A 10,368-nucleotide genomic window follows, 5' to 3' on the forward strand; every position below is an offset into this window, starting at 1 on the left:
CCTCCTCCCACCCCGAGTGTCGGGCTGGCTCTTTGTACCTCCACTCTTCCCTCCACTCTAAATTCTTTCCTTTTGAAGATTTCAAGCCTGTAGTGTCATGTTCATCCCAGAGGGCATCTTTGGGATTTTTTCCCCCCAGGCTTTTTCATTTTATAAAACTAGAATTCCTTTGTATTATGAAATAAGATCTCCCTCATAAATACTACTTGATAATGATCACATCACTAAACATGCCGCATGTTTCTTCATCTGTAAAACCAGATAGTTGGAGGGAGATGATCTCTCAGGTTCGTTCCTGCTCAGAAAAATTTCCACAAATTCTTTCTAGACGACAGCTGCCCTCTGGACTTCTCCAGGTGAATGTCTGACATTGCCTCAAACTCCACATGCCTAACTGAACACATCACCTGACCTCACACATCAGCTTTTCTATTTCTGTTAAAGATAATGTTCATTCTCATCATCACACTGACTTGGTGTCTGGCATCACTTTAATGCCACCTCATATCTAATCAGTCAGCAAGTCCTATCCACATTCTTTCTTTTTAAATTAAATTAAATTAAATTTTTTTGTTAGTTTCAGGTGTACAAAACAATGCAATAGACATTTGCACCCCTCACAAAGTGATAATCTCCTTTCCCCAATCTATTACCTCCTGACATTGCATAATGCTGTTATAATTACACTGACTCTACTCCCTATGCTGTACTCCACATCTTGTGACCATATATATATATATATATATATATACACATATATATATATAATTATAGCTGACATTCAATATTATTCTGCTTCAGCTTCAGGTGTAAAGCTCAGTGGGCAGAGGATATGAAGAGACATTTCTCTAAAGAGGACACACAGGTGGCTAATAGACATATGAAAAAATGCTCAACGTCACTAATCATTAGAGAAATGCAAACAAAAACCACAATGAGATACCACGTGACACCTGTCAGCATGACCATCATCAATAAATCAACAAATAACAAGTGCTGGCGCGGATGTGGAAAAAAGGGAACCCTTGTGCACTGTTGGTGGGATTGTAGATTGGTGCAGCCACTATGGAAATCAGTATGGAGGTATCTCAAAAAATTTTAAATCGAACTACCTTATGACTCAGCAATTCTACTCTTAGGTATCTAGTCAGAGAAATCCAAAACACTAATTCAAAAAAAATATATGCACATTCTTTCTTAATGTCCTTTCCCTTCCTCTCATTCCTTTCAGTTCCACAATCCTAACTTTGCCAGCCTCTTTCCTCCATGCTACCTACTGATCTCTCCCCTCTCCCATCTAGACACAGGTTCTTCCTGAAAATATGTCTTGCGTATTCCTCTCCTGCCCCCCTTGCCAATCGTAACTCCTCCTAATGTCTACAGGATGAAGTCTAATCCCTGGAACCTCAAATTCAAAGCCCAGATTGTTCACAACTATCTCTTTAATTTTTCTCTCCCATGACATTTTTTCTGAACCTTCCATTCCTGCAATGGATTTACTCTTATGCCACTTTCTGCTTTTTTCACACCGTTCCCTTGGCCGTGAACATACCCCCTTTTTTTGCCCCCCCACCTTCCCATCAAACCCACACCTACTCTTAAGTAGTACATTTCTTTAAAAGTCCAGCTTGCTTGCTTCTGTCCTCTTTTATTTTTCAATTTCAAACCAAGCTTCTCTGTAAAGTCTTTTTCCAATGACCAAGCAGTGATTGAGTATTTACTCGTGATGAATTCTTACAGCACTCAATGGTTTTAGCAAGGGTTCTTATTACAGAAGGTGCCAAAAAAAATGTGTACACATTTTAAGAAAGGAAAAAACTGTGTTAAAATTGTAATAATATATACCGATAACAAAAGATGAATACAAGTCACGTTTGACTTCTGCAATTACAAGAGGCGCTCAGAGTGATCGCCATCAGTGTCCAGCCACTTCTGATTATGGCGAACACTGTTTGGTAGACTTCCATGGAGAGCGTGTAAACTGTTCCAACACCAGAGCAGAAGCAGCAGGACTTGTTGCTGAGCAAAGCCTCCCGGATCTTCCCTTGTGCACAATGCACACGGCACCGCGTCTCAGACTTGTCTCAGAAGCGTGCAGTTGTTAGGTGTGTTGGAGGTTCTGTTGCAGACTGACGCCTCCATTGTTGTTGTACTTTCACAACGTTCTCGAATTTCAAATACCACTTCAAAATGGTCTTGCGCTCCTTGAATGACCAGCGTGCTTTCACCATTTTCTTCCACTGTCCTGTCTGTCGCGGTGACGCTAACATTCATTCGATTCACGCCATCTTTTGAGCGAATGTCATACTGCGTACACATTGCTTCCGTAATTCAATTCAACTTCAAAAAGTAATACGTAGATAACATCTCTTAAAATATGTATACTTTTTTTTTTGGCACCCCTGGTATTTTAATAATCCTTTTATGTAGTTAGCCTCGCTGATTACAATCGCAGCTCCTTCAGGACAGGGACCACAGACCCCATAGCTCCCTAGCACATGGTGATAGTAAATATGTTACTAATGATAATGACTAAATTCAAAAAGAAAGCTGTGACGATCTGTCTGTGGACAATATATCAGCGATCCTCACAAACACACTTTCTCAGGAAAACAAAACAAACATGGGACGGTAAAGGAAACAACATGTACAGCACCACCTCACAATTTTCATTGGGTCTGCCACTTAATTTATTTTACATTGGATCTGGGCATGTGGGAATTACGTGAAAATGAATTTAAAATTGTAAACTACTATATAAATGGAAGGTATTTACTGTTAACATTCTGGCCACTCTGCCCGGAATTCCTAGCATGATTTCTAAAAGTCCAGGAAAGCCTGAGATTAAAGCAGTGGTTCTCATCTGGGAGCAATTTTGCCCCCCCCCCATTCTTCAGGGGACATTTGGCAATGTCTGGAGACATTTTTGGTCGTCACAAGTGAGGGGGTGCTGCCAGCTCCTAGTGTAGACAGGTCAGGGATGCTGCTAAGCATCATACAGTACATAGCAGAGCTGTCCATAATGAAGAATTACCCAGCCCCAGATGTCAGTAGCATCAAGGATGAAAGGCCCTGTGTTAAAGGAAGCTCACCAGAGGATAAGTACTAACCATTTCAGTGTGGCGCAGGGAGATGAGCTGCTTACTTCCTTGGACAGATTGTCCCCTGTGTCCTACCTTGTTCACCATATCTGACACCTGTCCTACAGCTCCATAATGCTTCTTCTAGTCAGGTGCCCATATGATCCTTTAGATGTCTATTATCAATATGCCCAACCTATGAGGTCTGGGAATTAAGCTAACCATAGTGAGATGTCTTGAAACTATTGAAATTTTGCAGAAAATACTGGTAAACTACAGAAGTTAATGAATTTGACCTATAACTCAGAATATAGGAGGACAGACTGTATATTACTTTTTTTTTCAATTGAAGCTTAATTTAATTAGAATAGTGAGTGTATTTGAGCGGTATAAATACCACAAAATTTAAAAACGTTTTCATCAACTGAAAATACATAGATTTAAATAATTACTAAAAACTTACGGAGTTGAAAACAGCCTGGAATATTTCAGCCTTTGAGAAACACACATGTATGTTTTTGCTTTAATGACATCTCTGATCAAGGATTGCTATTGAACAAAAAAACAAGGAATGGGAATTTGTTTGTTTTTAACCCCTGGCTAAATTATGACAGTTAACGCTCAACAAAACATTATAGGAAAAACAGAAATAAGAATTTTAAAGCACCACTAAGTTGTACATGTAAAGAGGATCATTTATAAAAGGAAACATTTAAATATATGCCTTTATTTGAAAAGAGAAAACATAATAAAACAAACTATCATCCAATACTAGATGACGTTATAGTCTTTGAACCTGTTTTTTCCTTCTTTCTGGGCCTCTGTATTCTCACTTTAAAATAGGAAAAGAGCAGATGAATTGATGCACTCTCTAAGATCTCCCCCAGTTGTAAAATCCTCTGAATTTGTTATTCTATAGCGTATTTCTTAATGGATCACTTTCAGAGATAAGATGGTGGACTTGTGGCAAAACCCTCTGAAAAAGTAACTTACACTCGAAGTCCTCAGTTCTAACTAGAAATAGGAATCACCTCGGGAGCTTTACAAAAATAAGGGATAACCTCCCCGCAACACACACCAGTTTCTGATTTAATTAACCTAGGATGGAATCCAAACATGGATATTTTAAATGCTCTCCAAGGGATTCTATTATTCAGCCAGCATTAAGATCTACAGATTTAGACTGAAAACAAACGCAGCCAGGGCCCAGGTAGGTGAGAGAAAGGAGCAAAGCAGATTGGGCTTAAGGAACTGAAGAACATGGGTCACATCTATCTCAGTAGGAAAAAGACAGATTTTACTTTTTTTCTTCAAGAAATGCCAGAAATCCAGATTTTAAATGAAATTCTGATATTTAAATACTGACAACTAATTCCAAACAATTTTAAAAGCAAGTGTAGTCACACAAAACATACCTACAGGCTTCATTTGGTTCTACAGCCACCAGTTTGCAACCTAAACAAATCACTATCCAAACAAATATCCAAACAAAACCAGTTTTATCCAAACAAAACCAGTTCAATAGAGCAAACACAACTTTTGCCCTGTACTCTGTCCTGTCTGTCTCCCACTCAGAGCCTGTTCCCCACCATAACGGGGAGGGGGGAGGTTATGCTTTCCTTTTGCTCTCCATTGTCTCTTTCTTTTCCAGTCTTCATCTTCTTCGTCACTCCTAAGAGATGGAAACTGAGATCCACACATTAAATCTTTATGTGGCCCTGTCTGTATCACTGGACAGGCTTCTATGCCTGGGGAAATTCAGGTTATAAGTTGTAACCTGAGGCTGTGGCCCCATGATGTCCATAACTGGTTGGTTTTGTCAAAGAATCAAGGGTAAAGTCATCATGATTTAGTATTACTAAGACTTTATCAAATAACATATGGAGGTCTTTGTTTAATTTCTGATTTTGTTTTGTCTGCTTTTAAATCTAAACCACTGCATATTAGAATTATCCCTGGTGTGTTTTTTGTTTGTTGGTTTTTTTGTTTTGTTTTGTTTTTAATTTCCACATCTGGTCTCTACCTCAAGCCAACTAAATCTGAATCTCTGGAAATGGAGTCTGGGCATTGGTAGCTTTTAAAAGTCCCCTGGTAAGTCTAATGTGAAGCCAGAGTTGAGAATCACTAGCCTAAACTTCTCCTCTAAGCATTAGCAGTGTGTTTAACTCCGGATGATTATCATGAAGTTCCTTTAACTTGTTCAAGGATTTTCTAGGTTCTCTTCTCATTGTTTCTTCACAGCTCTGTGAGTCAGGCAGCTCAGTTACTATTATTAGCATTGGGCATATGAGAAAATGAGGCATAAAAATGATGAATGAGTTGCCCAAGTGTATCCAGCTAGTTATTGGCAAAGACACACTGTAACTTCACTTGAGGCAGAGTTTCTGTTTCCCCAAGCCATGGTTCATTCCTAATCACTGAATTCCTTTACTGTTAGTAAGTAACCCTAAAACACAGGTGGTCGCTACGAAACCAATTCATATAATGTAATCAAACTTCAGAAATAAGTATAACAATGAGTCAGTTCAGGGTCAGTGTTCCCAGGTGTGCTTTTCTGAAGTCTATGATGTGATTCTGAATGTGCTTACTTCCACGCACATACTTCCCCCACCCCCACACCACCTTTCACAGATGCATATTCTCCCAGAGACTAAAAAGATTCTGGTAGTTTCCATCAAGATATTATTTTCAGAAAAGTATTTTTAAATGATTAAATAGTCATAGAATAGCAGAGGTAAGGGGAACTTTACTGATCAACTTTCCCCACCTTCTTTGACAGATGAGAAACCTGAAGTCCCTTTTAATTCAATATATACAGAGTGCTAACACCATGCCAAGTACTTCATATCCATTATCTTAATTAAATCTTCAGGATAATTCAATAAGATGGGTACCACTACTGCCACCACCATCATCACTATCATCATTCTCATTAAACAAATGAAAAAACCCCCTGAGGTTTAGAGATGCTAAACAGCTCGCCCAAAGTTCCTAGGCTGGTAAGTTAAGAGTTGGTATACAGTCATCCATTGGTATCCTAGGAGGATTGGTTCCAGGACCCCCGTGGATACCAAAATCCATACTCAAGTCCTTTATATAAAATGGTGTAGTATTTGTACATAACCTAAGCCCATCCACCCGTATACTTTAAATCACCTTTAGATGACTTATAATACCTAAAACAATGTAAATGATACGTAAATAGTTGTTATACTGAATTGTTTAGGGAATAATGACAAGGAAAAGAGTCTCCACATGTTCAGAACAGGCAACCATGGTAGGCTTAATTACACAGTACACGTCAGCAACAACATAACCTTTTTTTTAGATAGTTGTGATCTGCAGGGCTTGAGTCCAGGGATGCAGAAGCCCGAGATACCAAGGGCCAACTGTATTCATATTTGATTCAAAGCCTGAGGCTTTAGCCCCCTCCTTCCATCACCTGCAGTGACAAAAAGTAAAACTTTTTGCAGTGCAAAAAGTAAAAGCTAAAAAATCTTTATGAAAATGCTAAGAGGTAATCAGTGAACACTTATTCAGTGAGGTAGAAAATTGGTATTGGGGCTAGGCCTTCACATGTACATAGGATTGTAGCAGGCATTCCAGTCTGGAACCAACATTGACACGGAAGGCAGAAAAGTGACAGGGAAGGCACAGGGTAAACTGGGACAAAGAGATGGAAAGAGGTGAGAAGTCAGAGACTATGGAGGGTCCCGAGTGCCGGATTAAGGAGTTTACGCCTTAATTATAGGCAAAGGGAACCCACTGAAGGTTTTTAGAAGCAAGCTCAATAAAAAATGTGAACTGAGTTTTAGAAATACAGATCTCATGGAAGTGTTGAGATTAAACTAGGGGAGCAGAGCGTGGCATGGAGACCAACTAGAAAGCTGTTATAGCTCATGAATTAGCTACTACACTCTTAACCACGTGTTGGGCTTGCAACTTCCTCCCCTGAGCGCGGTTTCTTCAGGGTACCTCCATGTCTGTTTCATGATTCTTATATCCCAACACACTACTTGACTTGCTATATCAAGGTCAGATGACAGGGTCTTGAACTTGGGCAGTAGGAAGGGAGATGAGAAGACAGGTTTGAAGGGCATTGCTCAGAAGTGAGGAGAAGATAAGAAAGAGAAGCAGAGTGGAAAAAGACTAATGTTTCAACTTAGGAGAAGGGGAACAAATAATGATATGGAAAGGAAGAGATGGTCAACAATAGCATAAAGAGGTGAATGAGATGGAACTTGGCAAGACCTCAATCCAACAGGCATTTAGTAAGCAGCTACTCTGTGCTGGGCATTAGGGGAACAATGATGAGTGAGGTCAGTTTTGCCCTCAAGTATCCTCCAGAGGGAGGAAAAGACAAGACTACCAATAGCCTGAGGCCTGACCGCCTAGCCTCAGGTCAAATGTCCTCTTCTCACACAGGCCCTCCTAGAGGGTCATCTGTCTCAAGCCTCCCCACCACATGATCCACTAACAAATATCTGAAATTCATTTATACATGTATTTATTGCCTGTTTCCCGCACCAGAACAGAAGCCTCACAGAAGCAGAAACTTTTTCTTGTTCTTAGCTGCCTGCCACAAAAGCCCTGGGTAGAAAATATTTATAGACTATACAAAAAAAAAAGTGGATAAACTTCAAGGTTAAAACCTCAAACCAAAGTAGGTGGGTTTCCAGATGCGTAAGGAGACAGACGTACTGAAAATTGAAGTGACTGAAGAGTAAAGCCATTGAGGTTGGGGCTAAACCAAAGTCCAGGGGGCTGACCAAGGTATCATCAGTGCCCAGGCTTGACTGTTGCGCCTAGATTTCAGGAGTCCCCACCCTGCGTGAGATGTTTAACAATGAGACCAGCCAGCCACCTAGCTCAGGTTTTATTTCCGTTGTCTTTCTGACGTCAGAAAAAGCACGAGTTGCTGTACAGTTTCTTCTATCAAATTACAGCTTTGCTGGGCCCTGCAGTCTGCAAACCATAGATTGTCTCTCCTTCCCCTTATATTGAAAAAATTTTAAGCCCACTGCAGAGATGTCAAATCCATAAATAATGTTTCCTAGAGCTGGGATCTTTTTCACTCTTACCACATCCATCACCATGGATTCGTTTGAGAAAGTACGTGATCCTGCGGACAGTTAGGTTTCCATCGGAGCAACATTGTGATAAAACTGGGTCCGCGCCACAGAGCGAGACACAAAGGACTTAATTGTAGCACCACCTTCCCCAGCGGAAGACAGCCTGTGAAAGGCACCCGGAAACGCCCTGACGCGGTTACCGCGAAATTCCTTTTGCCGCCATATGCACTTCTACGTTCTTTGACTGCGGTTCTGTCCAAACCCAGGAGTGGGCGATTCCGCAGCAAAGCATCGTAACGTGCGGAGTCCCAGTGGGTGCTGAGGAGCCCCACTCTCTGGGTTGCTGATTATGGGGCAGGGGCACCCTGGGGCGCGTGCTAGGACGGAGGAGCACTTTCCTCTCCGCACAGACAGGACGAGTTTAATGGCCTTTTGTGGCAACATTTAGGGACGCCCGCGAGGTGCTGAGGTAGGGGAGGTGGAGGGGAGGCGAGGGCAGTCCGCGCCCGGCCCTGCGCACGCAGTAGCCTTTTGTTTGCCAGCTCCAGCGGATCCCATCTCGCAGAACTGCATTTCTCTTTCTCCCCTTCTTCATTTTGGAAAGAGCCTCTTTAGGGCGGGAAAGGACAGTGAGTCACTGCCAGCACCCTTTGGTAATCCACCCCACCCCATCCTCCTGCTCCTCTCCGTTACTGAGAGAGGGGCAGAGCTCCAGGAAGGGGCGGCAAATGTGCTTGGGTTTACCCGCGCTGGCGGCCAGTTTCCGAGACTCAGCCAGCGGCACACACACCCCTGCGGACACGCTCTCCCGTGGGCCCTGCCGACAGAGGAAATTCCCCCAAAACGTCCGGGATACAAACGCTTCTCGGGTAGGCAGTCGCGCCCTCACCTCGGCTGCGCGCTCTCTCTCTAGACCTCGTGGTCCCTGACCCTCGTAGAATTTAACCAGAGCGAGTGCCACAGGCTGCTACTATGAAAACAGACCCCCAAAAGTACGCCACAGCCCACGCAAAAGTGAAACCGGGACCTTCTGCGCCTCCTGCAGCTGCCCTGTGCGTTCGGAAGAAAAGGGGACCTGGACTGTTCCTTACCCCAAAGCAAAATCCGAACTCATCCGGCACTGCCACGCACCCTTCCTTTCACACCCGCACCGGGGACTTCTAGGTTCCCGCCTCCAACACACAGCTCCAACATCCCTTTCCTCCCGCCGCGGCTCCCTCAGCTCTCCCGGGTCAGGAAAATGATCGTTACCTCCGGCAACAGAGGGAAAAGTGGCAAAAGGAGCGCCGTCAAGGTGTCCGCCCTTCTGGGTTATCCTCCCGCCGCCGTGTGATGTCCTTTGTGTCAAGGGCTGGCTGCCTCGGCTGGGAAAAGGTGGCCTCCGTCACCCAAGGCTGGGCGGGGAAGCCTGGCGTGGCGCGGCGTGGCGGATTTCTGAGGAAGGTGAAGGGCGGAGGTTCCCGGCGACCTTCAGGCAAAGCGGAGTGGCTGCCCCAGCCCGCGCTCCCTCAGCTCTCCTCCTCCTCTGTGGGCCGATTGCATCAGAGGCTTACCCCCCACCCCCACCCCCACCCATACTCTGCCCGCCAGCCTTGCACTTACTGCGACACGCTCCAGCGCCGAGGGTCTCGAACCTTAGTCATCTCCTACTGGGGGGCGCGTCGCCCTTGTGCATCCATGGCTCGTGGTTATTTAATGGGGAAAGTCAGGCCATTCCTCCGGGTCCTGTGCACCGTCACCTTCCCTCCCGCGAGCCCGCTCTTTAACCAAAGCTGCGTGTCACTGAGCAGTACCCGTCACATGGTGTCTCTGCTGGTGGCCGCGCCTGCTGCTTCCCTCTAGCCGCTAGCTGAGGATGCAGCGACCGCGGCTGGCGGCGGCTGAGCATCGGAAAAGGGTTGAGGGAGGGGGTGCGGGGCGCGCGTGTGCCGGGCGCACTGCCGGTGGCACCGGGCACGAGGCTGCGCGCAGCCTGGACACCTGCCCCACGCCCTCCTGGGACCCGGCCGCGAGCCCAGGACCTGGCAGCGGCGGCGGCGGCGGCTGCAGACCCGGGATGGCAGGAGGGCGGCTGGGAGGGCTCGGGCGGAGGAGAAGAGGGCTGTTTGCTTGGCGGGGGCGCATTTTGGGGTACGCGGAGTCCAGTCGGGCCGCGGGAGCCAGGGGAGTTGCATTGTGGGAAGGGCGCCCCGTGAGGATGGCCGCGGGCGTGGCTG

The 10,368-nt window shown here is 44.8% G+C and overlaps 1 protein-coding gene across 10 annotated transcripts in view; it reads right to left on the minus strand.

Annotated features, from left to right (window-relative positions):
- SLC38A1 (solute carrier family 38 member 1) overlaps positions 1-10,117 on the minus strand; it is a 64,275-nt gene extending 54,158 nt beyond the window's left edge. Inside the window, exons 1-3 of one of the 10 annotated variants that reach the window (XM_081058517.1) lie at positions 9,755-10,024; positions 9,404-9,516; positions 3,544-3,629 (exon numbers count right to left, since the gene is read on the minus strand). The gene's annotated coding sequence lies outside the window, so the exon portion shown is untranslated. Of the gene's footprint in view, positions 1-3,543; positions 3,630-9,403; positions 9,678-9,754 lie in introns of all 10 variants that reach the window. The other 9 variants (XM_081058515.1, XM_081058516.1, XM_081058512.1 and 6 more) reach the window with 9 other exon arrangements.
- Positions 10,118-10,368: the final 251 nt, after the last annotated feature.

The sequence above is a fragment of the Rhinolophus hipposideros genome (genome assembly GCF_964194185.1).
Source record: "Rhinolophus hipposideros genome assembly, chromosome: 9".
Taxonomy (NCBI): Eukaryota; Metazoa; Chordata; class Mammalia; order Chiroptera; family Rhinolophidae; genus Rhinolophus; species Rhinolophus hipposideros.